General features: G+C 40.7%; 1 protein-coding gene across 1 annotated transcript in view; it reads left to right on the forward strand.

Moving 5' to 3' along the window:
• The window catches only part of LOC105216317 (protein CBFA2T1), a 54,320-nt gene that overhangs the window by 16,913 nt on the left and 17,955 nt on the right, over positions 1 to 19,452 (forward strand). The gene's annotated exons all lie outside the window — the stretch shown is intronic.

Here is a 19,452-nt window from a genome sequence, read left to right on the forward strand (position 1 = left end):
AATTCTAATTATTTTTTATTTGTAGGCCTTGCTATTTTATTTGTAATGAATTATTACGTCCACTCAAGATCGGAAGATCTATATTGCTAAGTGTGCCTCATCCGAATCGGATATACATTTCTACTAATGCCGAAAACATAAAACGAAATTTAGCTTGACAACTGGGATGCTAGTATTTGAGAGATAACTCCTAACATTTCTTATAGATCGTTTAGATAGTAGTATAGATCTGTCATCAGAATGGAAATAAAAGTGCTCTTACAAAAAAGTGAAGTAACAGGCAGTGCTCTACTAACCCTTTCGTTGGCACTGGTTCTCCTGGGGCATAGATTGAATTCACACAATTCAATTTGTTGATCAAAGTAAGGTTCAAGATCTGTAGTAAAGGGACGCTACAAAAGCAAACGACGTCATATTTTCCCCCGTTCTTTTGATATTTTCTCTTCATCAAGATATACGATCCAACAACGAGTCGAAATTATTTAAATTTTTTAACGAAATTCGGAGTCAATGGCCTCAAGCGCTACGTCCTACGTAACGATGAGGCTCATTTCTGGCTGAATGGCTTCGTCAATAAGCAAAATATGCGTTATTGGTCAGGCAGTAATCAAACGTACTCCATGAGTCACCATTGTATCCCGAAAAAATTACGGTTCGGTGGGGTTTATGGGCGGCGGCGTTATTATGCCGTACTTCTTCTGTTACTGTGAATGGGAATCGCTACCGCTCAACGATAACATTTGGCCCGAATTAGATGAACTTGGATAATATGTGATTCCAACAGGACGGCGCCACAAGCCACACAGCGAATGTCACAATCGATTTATTGATTATTCCTTTGGGGCTAAGTCAAGTCTATGGTCTATGTCAAGAAGCCAACAACGATTGACGAACTTCGTACGAATATTGAACATGAAATTTCAGCAATATCGGCCGGTTTATGCTTGAAAACCCTCGAAAATTGGGTTCAGCGTCTTGAGTCGGAAAAGAAAACGAGTTTCATACATAATGGCATCGTATGTACTGTTACATACAATTTTTAAATATGTCTACTAACTTTACATTAAGTTTCCACAAGTGTGATCTGTAAAGATCCCACCAAAAGCACGTTTTTGACTTATTTGTACACTTGAGACTTGGCAAATACAGTTGTCCACTCGTTGGGTTTACTTATCATTGTTCCTCTTTTCCATTGCGCCTTTGTTATTTAGTTGAAATATTTCTTTCTGTGCGTTGCGACAAAAATGTGCGTCATTTCAATTGCAGACAAATCACCACACTCGAGTCCAGTGCAGTCCACTTTGAAGTGCACTTCAACTAGGACCTAAACTGCACTCAATGCCACAGAAAGGCGCACTTTTTTTTTACTCGTGTAAAAGCTGTCAGTGACTGGCGCAATGGCTTGAAGGAAGGGAGCGCCACTATTTGTAGTGAAATTAAGAATTTGTCTTTAAAAGTACATAACTGTATATTTTGAACAACTTATAAATATGTGTAGAATTGTAATTTAGAGCAACTAATTATGTTCAAAAATTCCAATTCACAGTAGTACTCATATGATGGGTATCTGCATCCAGCTGGACGGACACAGACTCTCCACTGAGCATGCAAACATTCCCACATTGCTGACTTTGGTGGGGAGCCGAACTTCGAGCATCTGCGCTTCATCTAATATTCCGAAATTTGTGAATTATTGTTGGCAAAGCGGCAGCTGTTGCCGTCACTGTTGTTATTGTACTATCTGCCTCCCTCCTTTATTTCTCTCTCGGTCTCTGCAGTCTACGAAGCTCAAATTGTTAATGTTGTTCCAGGCGCATAAATATCGCCTATTTCGGCTGCCGGCCAAATCACTGGCAGACATTCTGGGAGTAAGGCCAACGCAATTCGAGTACACACAGCTAGCATATGAGCATATTTTCTACGATTTTTGTGCAGAGCGCTATGTGCTTGCTGTCGCACTTCAGCTGCTTGTTGAAAAAAATTTATTTGAGTTAGAGATTTCCGAGCCAAAAATGTGTGTGAATTTGTTTTTGTAGCAAGAAATGACTGACAATGTGTAGTCTTAATGGCAGCTAGTGGGGTTTTCTTTTCAGTTTCGCTCACTGCTGCTGATATTATCATGAATGGGATACATCATATTTAGCTAAACAAATCGTATTTGAAAAGTAATTCAATTACTGTATATATCGACAGGTGTCTACACCTGTTGAACGTAAATTTCTGATTGAATATATTTTAAAATATTTTCGCTAAAATATGGTATAAATAAATTTATTACTCATTTGTGGTTTGAGGTCAGGCCTTAGGATTTGGTAGTGTAACATGTACATACAGTGCTGTTCAAAATAAAAGCAGTAAGGCTGTCGTTTGTGCTTCATTTCACCACAGCATGTTGCATTGATTAAGCTGAGTATGGGGGGGCATTTGCAACTTAACTACAAAACAAAAACAAATATATGATGACAGGTCATTAACGACACGGAAATATTTTTGTATTTGACGTAATCACAGTGACGTACAACAGCAAATGCCAACTCACATATATATTGAGGTAGAAAATAAATGATATTTGACGCGTATAAATTGAAAACTTCAAAACAAGAAATGCCAATCACGCACCTATGCATGATGTATGCGTTTCGACGTCATCAACGGTAATATGCAGGTACAGGGTGTTTTGAGTAGCCAAATAGTATTTGAGATATTAAGAATATTATAGAAATAAATAAATGTTTACCGTTACCATTAATTGAGTAGTTTTTAACGCGATCCAATCGGTATCATGCGGTAGAAAATATGTAATTTAAAGATGACCTCTATTGCGAGAAAATTTTCAACTGAGACTGAACAAAAATTCAAAGATGTGGAATCCAGTATTACACAATTGGTGCTGGATGGATACCAAGATCTCTATGTCTGGGTTGTGATTGGGCTGGGCATTCACAAAGAAAGTGGAAAACCGTGTCTCTATTCCCTTCTAATTTGCAACAACGACAAATACCGTTGTAGTGCAGACCCATTGGACTACAGCGCGTGCTCTCGCGTGCCCATTGTGGTAGCGGTAAGTTTATATACATATGCTTTCCCTGGATCTATTTAATAAGTCCTTAGTTTTTATCCTGTCATATCTATGCCAAATATGCTTTGTTATTTTGCATTTGTTTACCGATTTCCATCTTTTCTGAGCAATTTGTTGATACTGTGTGTGAGGATCTCGCTTGATAGTTCCTGACGGGCATGGTATTTGCTCCGCTCCGGATTCGTACTGAGAAGCTCCTATTTTTGTTCTTGTGGCTGCGAACCCATATTATGAACAGGAGAAGTTTTCATGCCAGTGAGCTCAAAGCTTTCCTGCAGTGGTTGACTGTGCTCGAATTAATCCTTGGCAACGCCAAAGCTAGCACTGCCGCCTGACTGCCTGTGTAAATATTTACTTCCTCTATTCTATAGTAGTTTTTCAGTAGAGCACCACAGGAATTTTCTATACCTAGTACTTCCGCTTGGGAGATGCTTTCTAAATTTGATAGATGGGTAGAGAGAGGGAGATGTCAAGATCCTTGGAGTATACCCCCGTTCCTACACCGCAATTCATTTTAGATCCGTCGGTCTACATTGAGATGGAATTCTCCTCTTCAACTACACTTCTCATCCATTCCTATCTAGTTGATATCGTCACATGGAGGAGTCTATTGAAGATCATCTTTGGGATAATAAAGCCTGTTTTAATTGGTATTGAAACGAATTGGTTCAAGATATCGATGTGTCTATAACTCTATAAGGATTGGTCTAGTGACGCTCGTGTACATCCCCATGACTATATTCGGTTTGAGGCCTCAATTCCTGCTGAGTATTCTCCTCTAGGTATAATAGCCCATATACGCTTTTATATTGTTATTTAAATGGTCATTTCCCTGATCAGCTGTGGGGGATAGATAGATCATTGTACCGCTGAGCGAGGGAAGTAGAAATTTAGGTATTTTGATTTTATTTGTGAATTTGTGCTTTACAAGAGTTTATGCCCAGTCTCTGAGATTGTGGAAGGAAAGAGTCCCGATACCATCACCACTATGTGTACTACTACTATCACTCCTTTGCCGTTGAGTTCAACGTTTCTAGAAGAAATTATTATTTTTGTTCGATATTCTAGATATTTACCGGTAACTTAATTAAATAAACGAGTTGCGATGCGTACAAATGACGACAACTAGATAGTTCAGTCATAAATTAGTTTAGTTCTTCTGGTATAATTGTTCAATTAGGAAATCCTATAAGTAAATTTGAAATAAATACAATGCATGTGTATATTATATATAAATATGTACATATGTATATATGTATGTACATACTTCTGTATGTGTGCGTTTGTATGTGTGTGAGTTTTTGGAACTTGTAAAGTAATTTGTTGCTCAGCCATTGAAGCCATCAGCAACACCTGCTGTCATACACAGTTTTAATTGAATTCCATTAACGGCAACAACAATAACAACAACAACAATGCTGTGCTTGTTTCATATTCAATAACTGAAATAAGTGAAAAAAACACTGAAAATTAAGGCTCTGCTGCGACCACAATAGTCGCTGTCGCCATTGTCGGCGAAGGAAGGCGACACGTGTCAGCATATGCTGCCATGCGGCAGATCAACAACATTGCACCGACGACGAGCGAGCAAGGACGACCACTCATACGAACACAAACACAAAAAGACGAAAATAATAGCAAGAGTAGAGCAGAGGGCGAGGGGAAAACCATGCATACGACGAGTATATTGCACGGTTGCATTTCAACATTGCCACCTTTCGCATAAGTTGTACAGAAGCATTCGTTTGTACATATGTGCACTGTCAGTGGGGTGGGGGCATGCCACACAAACATTCGCTGCAAATGTTATAAAATTCTAGTGTGAAAGCAAATTTCTACCGTTTGTACAAAATAATTCAACGTGGCAATATCGTTTGCAAACGTGCCACTTATTTACACGTATTCACACATATGAGCACACACATACTCGTACACTCGGCTGTATCCAACCGATGGCGCTTGCCGCAAATGCGTTGGAGGAATGCCATTAAATATGATTCAAAGAGCGGCGGAGGTCGTCCTACACGCTAGCGAGTACGGCAAGTAGTGGCGAGCAGTGGCTGGCAGCACGTGCAACATGCAGACGAAATGCAATTAGGCAACTTGCAAAACAGTCAACGCCACAGATTGCCGCCTGCAATCTGTGCGCCGTACACTCACTGCATCGTTACACGTCGTGTGCCAACAAGTGTTTAGGCGTGTGTCTCAGCAGTGGGAATGGAAGTTTTGGCGAGTTTGGCTCGCAACACTGATTGCCACATAACTGCCTTCTTACACACTTACATACAAACTAACTGTTGTCTCAAAGTTTCTACCCGCTCCCGCTCTACAGTTGGCCACTTATTCTGCAGATTCACACTTGGCCTATCATATACGAGTATGCATATTCCAGTTCTTCGTGCGCTTCGTCTGCTTGTTTGCCAGCTTCGTAAAGCGATTTGCTCTTGTTTGTTGAGCTAGTACGTGACTTTGGCTTTGTTTGCAACATTTGCGCGCATTTACTTACTGACTATATTCCAAAGGGAGCGACTTTTTTTAGACCTGCTACAATATTGGACATTTCGTATATGGGCCTATATTTAATATACTATTAACCGGTAAATCAATTATATAGAGTGCTTCTGATCCCGACCATCCCGAATAACCGTTGGCGAACTGTGTACACGGTTTTATAGAACAAAATGATAATCGCTTATTACTCAATTCATAGTAGGTAGTTGGGGAAAGTAAAAGGTAAAAGAAAGAGGCCGAAATGCGTGAGTATGATAAGCTTGAAAAGCTGTCCGACATGGGTAACGCTCGAAAATTTTATGAATAGATGAGGCTATTTACAGAAGGTTTCAAGACCGGAGCATTGTCATGTAGGGACCGAGGAGGTAATCTGGTAGCGGATGTCCAGAGCATACTGGGATTATGGAGGGAACACTTCTCCGACCTGCTGAATGGCAGTGAAAGTACAACACCAGGAGATGGCGAACCCGATTCCCCAATCGATGACGATGGAATAGATATTCCATTACCCGATCATGAAGAAATTCGAATAGCAATTACCCGCTTGAAGAACAACAAAGCGGCGGGGGCGGATGGATTACAATCTTCTAAGAGTGTCTATAACGCAGTTGTCGATTAAATATCTACAATTGGTCATAGGTATGTGTATTCCCTATTTATCGGAATTTATTTGTAAGGTGTTACCTAGTATGGCTAGTTCATCGGCTTCACAGTTTCTTAGAATGTCACTGTGTTCTGGAACCCATTGCAGGTTTAACGTTAAATACCATTTCATTATAAGGCGATTACAGTTGAACTTGCCTAACTCGATCGTCTATAACTCGAAGTTCTCCATAACTCGAACTCTTGAATTGGCAATATAAGTAAAATTTCGTACAAATTACCTTCCGGAACTCGAAAGTCTCTCTAATTCGCAGTTCTTTTGTGGATTATGGTGATTCGAGTTAGGAAAGTTGTTTTCAAAAATGGATGGTCTTGTGAATTGATTTTATTGATGATGGGTTCCCACACAAACTATTATATGCGTCGTTTTTTACAATCTTTAATATCCATATTATCTGAAGAGTTCGCGAGTTGGGAGACTTCTGAAAATCAATTAAGGTTAAGATGAGAAGAATTTCGGATATTTTTTACTATTCGCATTTGTTAACGTTTATAAACAAGACAAATAGTAAAGTTCAATCTGAACTTAGTATAGTATGAGAATCAAAAATTAGATCGCAGATCTAAGGAATTGGTTAAATGTGTGGAAATGGAAAAAATAGACTTAATTAGTGATTGCAAGCACGATATTGTCTAATAAATTGTCTGAAAGCTTCAGTTCACACAGCTGCCACAAATCGTTCCTTCTCGTCTGCCGCCTTATCTTCATTTAGTCATCGAAGATACTAGGTGGGTATATGTATGTATGTATTTTTAGTCCAATGTGGCACCAATTCGCATTTGCACGCATCGAAATTGCAACACTTGATTGCGTGCCACACATATCTGACAGCTGCTACCTTTGCCACCATTACCGATGCATGGCAACATCTTTGTTGCTCTTTTGCTGCTGCTGCTGTTGTTGCTCCGCTAGCCGTACCGTTGTGACTTGTGCGCACAGCTGCGACCATATGCGAACGTTGCCTCAACAGCATGTGCTCCCTCGGACTTATATATATATGTATGTGTGCGTATGTTTGTGAATGGAGTACTCAAAGGCCATCATGTCTAGTAGTAATAATGTCAAAGCTTTTGTATTTTCTGCGCATATTAGTTCTTTTGTGGTGTGTTCGCCGCTGTTGACGCACAACACCAGTTAGGCATCTGTTTCATATCGCAACGTTGTCATTCGGCCACTGGCAATTGCTTTTGGCAACGTTTTCGCTGTGCGTGGCGGCTGAGCGAAATGTTGCAGCTGTAATTGCGCCGAAAGCATTCCTATTATTGAAAACTGTAAATTAGCGGCAGTGGAGTGAGCAAACAACAGCGGCAGTGGCAGTGGCAGCAGTAAGAGGCCACAAACAGAATGCAGTGAAATGGCGCAAGTGTCAGTTTGAATGGTAACAGCAGGCGCAACAACAACAAGCATACTTGCTATAAGTATTAAGCACACCACCACCGGCGAGACCTCAAACTCAAATTTAACAGAAGACAGATGGTGGGTGGCTTACGTCGAACAAGTTGAGCGAATAGGCGGAACAAAAAATTTTTAAATATGAAGACTACAAGTGCCAAATAAATAAATGTACTGTATATATGTATGTATTATTTATCACATTACTGTTTACTGTTCGAAGTATTTATTTATTCTCTGCTCTCTGAAGATTCGACTCGCTTTGAAACAGTTACTATGTGTTCAAGAAACAAATCTTGAGAAGTCTTCTTGGAGAATTTGACGTTTTTGAACCAACTTTTTTTTTCATTATGTCCAGACAAATGAAAGTTCTCACACCGGATCTCTCAAATTGAAATGAAGTTTCTCTTCGCTTCCTCCGATTACTACCGCAAGTTTGGTGGTAATATCTTGAGGTATTGTGCACCGATTTTCAACCATATTTATTACTTCTGATGCTCCTAGGTATGTAGTATATACATATGTATATATATATATATATTTGGCGTAAGAACCGCGTTAAGCGATTATAGCCGAATCCACCAGAGCGCGCCACTCGTTTCTCCTTTTTCGCCAACTGGAAACTCCAACTCCATCGGATTAGAGGTCGTCCTCTTCCGCGGCTTCCTCCAGCGGGTACTGCATCGAACACTTTCAGAGCTGGAGTGTTTTCATCCATCCGTACAATATGACCTAGTCAGCGTAGCCGCTGTCTTTTTATTCGCTGAACTGTCAATGTCGTCGTATAAATCGTACAGCTCATCGCTCTATCGTCTGCGGTATTCGCTGTTTAGAGGACCATAAATCTTGCGCAAAACCTTTCTCTTGAAAAGTCCAAGAGTCGTCTCATCGGATGTTGTCATCGTCCGTGCTTCAGTGCCATAAACCAGGACGGGATTAATGAGCGACTTATTGAGTCTGATTTTGGTTCGCCGAGAGAGGACTTTACTTTTCAATTGCCTACTCAGTCCAAAATAGCACCTGTTGGCAATAGTGATTCTGCGTTGGATTTCGAGGCTGACATTGTTCGTGCTGTTGATGCTGGTTGCCAGATATACGAAACTATCTACTACTTCAAAGTTATGGCTGTCAACAGTGACGTGGGAGCCAAGACGCGAGTGCGCTGACTGTTTGTTTGATGACAGGAGATATTTCGTCTTGTCCTCATTCACCACCAGACCCATACGCTTCGCTTCCTTATCAAGTCTGTAAAAAGCAGAACTAACGGCGCGGTTGTTAAGGCCAATGATATCAATATCATCGACATATGACAGGAACGACTCTTATTGAAGATTGCACCTTTTCTATTTAGCTCTGCAGCTCTTATTATTTTCTCCAGCAATAGATTGAAGAGGTCGCACGATAGTTAGTCCCCCTGTCTGAAACCTCGTTTGGTCGGAGAGATCCTTCCCGATCCTTACGGAGCTTTTGGTCTTGCTCAACGTCAGTTTACACATCCGTATTAGTTTTGAGGGGATATGAAATATATGGAGTAAAAATAATTTCTGAAAATTGTAACTCATGTCTTTCAAATTCTAAAATAAATTGGAATGGACTTATACAGTAGATATATTATACATAAAATTATAAGTATACATATATATATATATAAATTTATGTACATATCTAAATCATTCATAAAATATTATTTATTGTAGCAGCATATTTCCCCCCGAGTACTTTCCGCCACAGTTTGCATATTTGCATGTTGTTCAACCTTCCACCGAATTGAAGCAAAGCTGTCTACGAAGAAATAGCAAACATTGCATTCATAAATTCCACTTACACACACTCCCCGAATTAGTCGTGCAAACTGGAGTAAAGAATGTGCCTAATCCGACAGAAAAATAAATAAAGTTCCGGAAGAAAAATAATGTGAAAATTTAAGAAAAACAAAGACAGATGACGACGACGACTTAAATGTAGCAAAAAGAGTGGGAGATCTATTACTGTTGCATGGCCAACCGCTGTGGGAGTGGCACCAGCTGCGCTGTGCGTCCTAAGCGCACACACACCCACTGCCAGTGTCGCTTCTGCAGCCGCGATTGAGCCCATTAAGGCACACGCCTCTATCCTATTTGTACTTAAACGGCTTGTCGTAATGACCCAGCATCAGGTGAGGTGGTGCAACGGCTTATTATGTTGGAACACCCACCCAGCTCTTTTCGAATTTCGCTATGCGCGCCATTACTTATGTATTTTACTTTCGCTTTAATGTTGCAGTTGTTGCTGCAAAGTCATTGCTCACAAATGTTACCGCTCGGTGTATGACGACACCGTCAGTGACACCTGTGACCAAGCTCTGGCTGGCGGCAAACAGCGCTAGTCGAGTTGGATCTAATGAATTTTAGTTGGCATTGGGGTAGACGCTTGCTGGGAGTGCTGGACAAAATTCTGTTGTTTTTTGAATTTTTTTACTGAGAGAAGATATGTATTTTCTGGAAGCCTAATTGTTACCTTTGCTCAGCCTTCCTTCAATAATCATGTTCAAATGCAAATAAACCAGAAAACCAACCAGCACATCAACTGGACAAACGGTCTGTCGTCCACAATAAAATCAAGCATAAATCTCGCCAACCATTATGTCAAGCATTAAAATATTCCAAGACATGATTTGCTTTGGTGCGCTCTTTTCACTTCGATATAGAATAGCGAACACATATTCAACCCAACAGAGAAAATTTAACAGATTTCATTAACATAATTCATAAAATTTAGTCTAGTTCCACGAAATCTCAAAACCGTTATGGTTTTCTAGCGGATAATATGAAAACTTTCGACTGATTCGAAATATTTGACTCTGAGGTTACGAATAATACATTAGTTTAGTCCATAATCGGTTAGTCAGCAGGTTTTCCTACATGGTGTATGCTGGAACGTGCTTTTATTGTACCAGCTCTGCAGCATCTGCATAGCAGCCATAATCGTAACGGTTCATTACTATTTTTACAGCCTCCAAAAAGCGAACAGCAGTTGTGCCGCCAGGCAGCCAGATTTGATAGCGCTGGGACTCAGCATTTCTCGTCCTTTTGTAGAAAAAAACTACTAAGAGCGACCGCTTGTGCCAACGTGTCCCATGTGTGCTCAGTGTGCGAGTGTGTGTGTGTTTCTGCTGAAAGGATAAAAATATGGAAAATGTGCGGTTGACAGCCTCAAAAGGACTACAACAGCAATTGCACCCGTTCGCACATCTGCAGCTGAAAGATACGAACGTTATGCCAAACAACGACACTTTCAAACGCTATTTGCCGCACATGGCGTCGACTAGAGCAGCTCTTAAGCTAACGGTGCTGTGTGACAATATTCGATTTATTTGTGAACGTTGTTGATATTGCCGTTTTTGAGTTACAAATTTTTATAATTTTTTTTTTTAGAAATTATATTTAATTTTCAATTTAAAGTGCTCTCATTATATTTCTTCCATGTTTTTCTGTCGTCATAATTGAACAAATTTCGCTAACTTGTCTCTATCGTTCTTGATTATTACACTTTACGAAACAGGTTGAACCTCAACCTTCTCTATTTTGTACTGGGTAATGTTTCTCCTTAATATTAGGGGTTCTAACAGGCCATTTTTCCATCGGGATCCACGCTGTAATGTTAAAAATATTACCGGATGCTAGCTGTAGACGCTGCATGGAGGAGGCCGAGGTGTAATCATCTCATCACTTTCTTCTGGTATGTTCTTTGCGAGAACAAGAAAAAGATTTCTCGGATCTCACTTTTTCGAACAACCTCGCGAAATAGCGGAAGTAGAAGTGAAAGATGTCTGCAGATTTGTAGTAGGTTCAGGGCGAATCCTAATACTTACCTAACCAAGGTGGAATCCTGACTTCACAAAGGACTATCTCTCATAGTCTGAGAGTGTTTCCCTCTGCGGAACAGTTTTACAATCTAACCTAATCTGACTAACCTGGTTAATGTCTACTGATGAAACATTGCTGTGCCATCTCGGATGGGTGACGTCGGATTAAGAGACTCATTTCGTTTTGACTGAAGAATATGAAGATAACTATCAGACTAAGACTTGCATACGGAAGCGGAATCGAAACTCAATCTGCGGTGGTTCTTTTCTGTATCTTCTTAGACAATAGTAATATTCTTGAAAAGAGTTTCGACGAGTTGAAACTAGGGAATGATAATCAATTTTAATACTTTACGAATACTTAAGGTAAAAAGGCACGCCATTTCAAATAACTAATTTCAGTTATTGCCTCGGCAAACGGCAAAGTAAATTTAAATTATGAAATTCAAGATTGAGAGTCCCTTGTGTGTTGGTGCAACCACCTTTCGAAAATGTCAAATGCAGGCGGGAAATTTCCGGTAAAGTATACAAGAGTATTTGCTGCCGGCGACTAGAATAACTGCTAAGTTGGAATAACCAAAAGCTTCAACGCCAGTTACAACAAAATTCAACAGCAATCGAGATTAAAGCCAGCGGGAGAAAAATATTATTTCGCACATTTCTCTTGCAACTGGTAGGTGTGTGTGTATGTCCATGCGTTCACTTTATATCAGTAGCATAAGGAGGCCGAAAGAAATATGGGAGCGTGTAAATAAAATACTGGAAATCACAGTCTGCCAACGACGCCAAACAACTACAACAACAACAACACAGCATGTAGTGTGTGTGGGCGAAAAGGCGGAAAGAGAGAAAAGCACATGTACAGCGAGCGCACAAAGTGTGGCAGCACCGTCAGCATCGGTAACTGCTGTCAGTGGCAGGCAAACAGGCAAGCAGACAAGCAAGCAGCCAGGCAGGCTGACAGGCAGTCGACAACAGTTGGTGGCAAATTGCGCGCGCTTAATAGTTGGCAACACTTGTGCTGGCAGCAAGCGGCTGTGTCGTCGTCGCTCATCGCACTGCAGCCAACTGGGTGCGGAGGCCGCACGGTCACAATTTGTGCCATACACTGGCCTACATCCATACCAACACACACATACACATAAACACTTGCGACAGCAGTCAACGCAAAAAGTGGCAATGCATTGTTTTGCCGCATACGCGCCGGGCCAGTGCGAATGCTTCGAGCGCCTGGGCTTGTGGCCGTGGCAGTCGTAGTCGCTTGCCTTGCCATCCATGTGCGCACAGCTCGTTGTGGCGCGCAATTATTTTCACAGCAATTGCCAACGGCTGTCGTTGTCATTATTGTGGTGCTTCTTGTTGTTTTTATTATTGCTGCTAGAGTCGCTGTCGCTCTTGTTGTTCTTCCATTTACTCTTGTTGTTATCGCTGACAGTTGCCTGTGGTTGTGCTGGCAGCTTTGTGTATCGACAGCGAGTGCACGGCATGCGGCAACAGCGGTTGTGACTACGGTCTGTGCTAGTGACAGTTTCCATTTTCTTTGCTCGGGAAAATGAGTAATTTTTGAAGGGCACAAGTACCCACTGTAAGCGGACATATACACACATACAAATGTACGTGTGTGGCTGCGCTAACAATTGAAAAAATTTCCCTCCTTGCCCCAAGCTGCCCCATGTGCTCCAGATATGTTCTGTTCTCCGTTTGTTATTCCGATTTTCTCTATGCTTTTCTTTTTCGCGTACATAACTACATACTCGTAGTATTTTTATGAATGCTCGCACTTCCATGTCAGCGCTGACTTGTACAGAGCGGCATGTGCGGCAGACATTTCGATCCATTCGTCATTTTCGTAGGATTGTCCGTAATCGATGCAATGGAGCTCAAATGTTCGTCAACAGTTTCCAAATAGGGAGAATAGTTCAGCAACAATTCAAATTAGAACGTGTTTTAAGTTATTCTTGGAATGATTTGCACATGGAGCGATTTGAGATTTACTAATCGAAACGGACTAATTTTAGACAGAAACAGACATTTATGGATCTTTAGCGGGTCGAAAACAAGTTTGGTGAAGATGCCGTTCTTAATCATAGTTTGGATCGCATTGAAAAAGAACTGTCGAAATTGTTCGAGAAATTGGCATGTTACGGTGTGATTTTCTTCTAAGAAATGCCTGTTGAGCAGCACCAATCGGAGCGCCAATTTCTGATCTGGATAGTTTGAGAGTCTGAGTATATGTTGTACTGTGTAGTCCTATATTGTAATTAATCTGCAGAGAAGCCATATACGTAAAGGGTGAGGTTCCCTACTTTTTTAAAGAAAACAAAAAAAAAAACAGAAAATTAAATTTAATGAGGAATTATCGTTCGAAAGAACATTCTTTGGCATTTATTTTTTAAATATTATCTCTTTCGAATGTTGCCCATGGCTACGTCTTAGATGGTCCATTCGTTGAGTCCAATTTTCGATTACACGTTCGATCATCTCGACTGGTATCGAACTAGTGGCGATTGGCACACGTGATGTTTTGCTACAAGGCCTGAATCGAAGCGGGATTGCCCGCATAGACATTAGACTTTACATATCCTCACTGGAAAAAGTCTAACGGTGTGATATCACACGATCTTGGTGGCCAATCGACCGACCCAAAATTTGAAATTATTTGCTCACCGAAGTGTTCTTGCAATAAATCCATTGATTGATGTGATGTGTGGAAAATTGTGAAACCAAATGTCGCCGAGGTCACGAGCTTCAATTTCATGCATCAAATAATCGGTTATCATGACGGTTATAACGATCGTCATTGACAGCCAGAAATGAGCCTCATCGCCGAACAGAATTTGGCTCGAAAATGTCGCACCTTTTTGGATCTTTCCAAGAGCCAATAGAGCGAATCGATGTCGCTTGGGTAGGTCGACCGTCTTCAGTTCTTGCACAAGCTGTATTTTGTACGCTTTCAATTCAAGATCTCGACGAAAAATGCGCCTAGTCGTTTTTAAAAGTACCGTTATAAAGGCAGTGGGAGTAGATAAAGACTTAATTAAAAAGAACTAGCGTACGTGTATAAAGGTGTATTACCTTTAAAGGGAAAATGAGAATTTTTATACTTTTAGTTTTTGCGGTGAACACATTTTCATGCACGAAACTGTATATTCAATTTACGAAGCACATAAACTCCCGTGTGTATACGTGTGTCGTTTGTACTTGGTTTACTTTACAGTAATTGCATCTACATACATGTATGTATGTATGTGTGTTGTTGTTTGTGCTGTCACTGCAGTTGTCGCTGATGTTTCAGCACCACAAAGGAGAGAAAATTATGTGCGCTGCTGCTGCTGCCAACACCAGCAGCACCATTGCCGGCACAATTCGTAAGCATCAACGTTGCCATACACTTTGTGTTGTTATTGCAGCGGGTTGTCAACAACAGCTGACACCGCACACGCACCAACACAGAGAACAACACACATCCTGCAGCAGCAGGCGCGCTTTGACAAAGGGAATCCCCCTACCACAATTGGGTTGATTTCACTTGCTTTTCTGCAGCTATTGTTTTCGCCACTTCTCTTCCCCGCTTGTGATGGAGCCAAACACTAGCGAACCGGCAATACAGCAACGTGGCCTCTCTGCAACAATTTGTTGAAAGAAATCCTTCACTCTCACTTGTACTTCCTTTATTTCTTTCTTTCTATTTTTCCACTTACCCTTTATGCTCTTCATATTTGTGGAGATGTATGTGGTACCGCTGTTAGTTAGCTGAGCTTATTATTGTTGGTGTTGTTGTTGGATGCTGTTTAGAGTGGAATTCAGTCAAGTGGAGTGAATGGGAATGTTCTTGTCTGCTTGCCTGTCAGGACTACACTTGTTGGAGTTAGATAAGATGAGGTTTCGCGCTAAGCGCCACTTCACACAACAACAAAGGCAACCAACAAAATAATGAGAGTGTGGAATCAAGAATGATAGATTTCACAGATTGCGATACGCGACGTCATAAGTAAAGGAGAATGGTAAGAGGCAGCATGGTTCAATTGTCAAACTTTCGTAGTAATTGAAAACTGAAGCATAGCTTCTTAAGCTCATGATCATCATTGAGCCAAAACATTTTTTCTATAAAAGATTCTCATGAAAAATTCTACCCTAATTATATATTATTTTACTCATGGGAACGTCGTCGAAGACTGATGACTCAAAATAGAGTTTGGAACACTTGAGCTAAGGAGTTTCTAAATATGGTATTTCCAAAAATTCATAATAACTTCACCCGCGTAATTGTAACAAAAAAAAAAAAAATTCAACCCAATTTTATCTGTTCAATGGACCACTGAAGAAAGCTACTATAGTACAAGGAGACGTAAACACATGAATAAATATTGACATAGAATATCAGACATGAGCAGTGTGTTAAAAATTCCATCGAAATTTCTCATATAATGACGGCTGTGTAGAAACAGACGCGTCTTGTCTGGGTTTCAGTGACGTTCAGTGCAGGGGAAATTGAGACGGGTGGCAGCTGCAGTATGCACAAGTGGCATCAATTGAAAACCCATTGAGACAAAACAGTTGTGCACTCGTATTAGACGCACATGAAGCACATGAAATGTAAAACTACTTAAAGCAACAGACACAACAACAAAATGCGAAAGGCAGTGCAAAGGAATATTGAAAATCAAATGAAATGTTTAATATTCGAGTTTTAAATAGTATGGTAAACATTATACCATACATTACCCGAACATTTAAATTAATAACTCAAGTCCAATTTTTTGGATAAGAGAGGGGTCGATAAATAAATTTAAAACATAAGCGTAGAAAAAATGATGGTTTCGAACATTGTAATGACAAAGTCAATGTAGGGTATCCGGCGGTTGAAATTTCGAAAAGAAAGTAAGGTTATGTTTACATGTCAGAATTAGGTATTTAGATTTGACCCATTGTTATAAAAAAGCATGCAGATTGGAAACAACAGTCACAAAATAATATAGCACTATAGATTTTTCGTAGGGATGAGGTCATATGTAGAAGTTGACGGAAGTAAGGAAAGTTTCTGACCGCCATTCACTTGGGAGTAGCCAGGAACGATTATTTTGTATATGACTCAAGCAGCTCCCCACTTCCGGTCTTAGACCAAGTATCCTCCGTAAAGCCAACAGACACCCGTTTGGAGGCAAGCTAAAGTGAGAAGACGAAGCCCGCTTTTTGCGGTTGTGGGTACGCTGCTTTGGGACTCATCACATAAAAGCACTTACCCCAATAAAAAGTCAAACAGAGCCTCGAATCCTGGGATCAAATCTTACTTTTTATACTACTTTGGACCGAGTAGGCAATTGCAAAGTAAAGTCTTCTCTTGACGAACCAAAACCAAATTCTACAGGTCTCTCATTATTCCCGTCCTGCTTTATGGTGCATAAGTGTGGACGATGTCAATATCCGATGAGACGACACTAGGAGTTTTCGAGAGAAAGGTTTTGCGGAAGATTTATGGTCCTTTGAACATTGGCAACGGCGAGTACCGCAGACAATGGAATGATGAGCTGTACGATTTATACGACGACATTGACATAGTTCAGCGAATAAAAAGACAGCGGCTACGCTGGCTAGGTCATGCTGTTCGAATGGACGAAAGCGGTCCAGCATTGAATGTGATCCTTACTCCGTTGGTAAGACCAAGTGGAGAAGTATCTGGCTTTACTTGGTATCACCAATTGGCGGCAAACAGCGGGAAGGAAGAACCCGGCTGTAACCGCGTTAGTGATGTCTTCGCCAGTTAAGTTCATTCATTCTTATAGTCAGAAGAGTGCGGCTTTTACAAATAGTAATCAACACTACGCTGGCTAGGTCATGTTGTTTGATTGGATGAAAGTGCTCCAGCTCTGAAAGTGTTCGATGCAGTACCCGCTAGTGGAAGCAGAGGTAGAAGGAGACCTCCACTCCGATGGAAGGACCAGGTGAAGAAAGATCTGGCTTCACTTGGTATTACCAATTGGCGCCAAACTGCCAAAAGGTGAGAGGCGTGGCGCGCTGTTGTGAACTCGGCTATAACCGCGTAAGCGATGTCTACGCCAGTAAAGAAGAAGAAGGTCTTTATATAAATGTGAATCATTCTTCAAAGTCGGAAACGTTTGGTTTCTCTTTTAAAGACTTTGTGAAAGTATAATCTCACTGATTGAAGAAAGCACCCCATGATTCATTCAGCACCCCAAAGTCATGGCGGCTACACCTGTAACCACAAACGTCAGCCATTCATGTCCGAACCCATCCATCGACCACACGTGCTTCATTGTGTAACTCGTTTCATTGAAGGAAACAAAAAAGGTTCTTCATATACATATGTATGTATGTATGTATGTATGTTTGTAAGTTTGTAAGTTTCTGTGTGTGTGTGGGTAAATGTTGAATAAATTATGTTATTGTTTTGCAATTTGCTGTTATCGCTATTGCAGGTGTACACGTAAATAGCTAATTTTTTGTACATTTAATATTTTACATAATGTGTTTTTCTGGCTTCCGGCTTTTCGTTTACACTTCAAGTGTTTGTATGTACGTCAGACATTCCAAGTCTCTATGTAGACAATACACTGATCATTTTCGGCGCTACAACACAACTGCAGCTGTATGCTCCACCACCGTACAAAAAGTGGCGTTGCAGCCTTTTGCCTATCACTCAGTCAACCAGTCAGCCAGACACTCTGTCATTCTCAATTGCCGGCAGCCAAGGTGATTTTTAAGCAATTTATGAATGCAGGTGTTACTTTTCCAATCGGCGAAAAGGCACAAAAAAAAGTTAAAAGAAACACAACAACAACACAGCGCAGTGTGCGAGAATACACGGTGTATGCGGAGTGGAAATCTGCGGAAAACGGAAAATGTTTTTCTCACAGTTGTGCGCTCACCCATTCACCACTAACCACTCACCATTGCCCAAATGTTTGCATTTGTGTTCAAATACATATGTATATATGTATGTATATCTGCTGCCCGTCGCACTCCAGCTACAGCAACAGATGTTGTTGACGGCAGCGGTATCTGCTTATCCCACTATACTTATACATATTTCTATCGAAATCATGTAAATATATACTCTATATACATATATATATATGTATGTGTGTGTGTGTAAAGCTTTTGCTGCCAACACTTGTTTCGATGCTACGCATTGTTGGCGGCAGCTGTTGTAATTGACGTATGTACATACATAGGTAAGCTGCTTGTTGTTGTTTATTTGCGCTACTGATTTTTTAGCAATCATGTCTAGCAGAGACTGTTGCTCCGCATTCAATGATTGAATGCTGATTTTATCGCCGGCATCGTTTATTTTAATCAGTCAGCAGCAGTTTGGCTAGCGTACAGCCATAGGCAGGCCAAGTGGCTAGCAGCAGACCGGGGACAGGCATTCACCAGCTGCCGCCAGCACTTACATATTTTTACATACATTAATGTGCAGGAAAATAGCAGACTGCTGCGCTACAACCGCTCACTCCGCTTCGACGTTCTGCCGTTTACCCACTCAGCTCCTCGTGGATGTTGTTTTTCTCGAAATATTTTGCTTGGCCATGCAGATGTTTTTCCATTGATTTTCATTGGAGAGCATAATTTGCATACCGTAGAGAGAAAGTATGCCTAAGTGGAAAAGTCACCCATTCTCCTTCTGGGCGGTTATAATTTGGATATCTGTAAGTATGTGTATATACATCAAAAGTGAGACGGTATAAAAGACATTTCATAGGTTGTAGACGAACTAAGGCGTCATTCTTATTATCAAATAGAAGCGCACAACTTCAAATTTTTAGTAATTTATTGCGATTCTTATACTTTCTTCAATCAGCGCCATTATCAACCATCGCCTTCTTCAGCTCATTAAATATATCCGCTACTGATTTGCATGTCAAATAACAGTTTTACTATTAGAACCCCACCGAATTCAACAACAATCCACCCTCGCATAGTCTAATTGCACTGTGGGAAAAT

Source organism: Zeugodacus cucurbitae, chromosome 6 (genome assembly GCF_028554725.1).
Source record: "Zeugodacus cucurbitae isolate PBARC_wt_2022May chromosome 6, idZeuCucr1.2, whole genome shotgun sequence".
NCBI lineage: Eukaryota > Metazoa > Arthropoda > Insecta > Diptera > Tephritidae > Zeugodacus > Zeugodacus cucurbitae.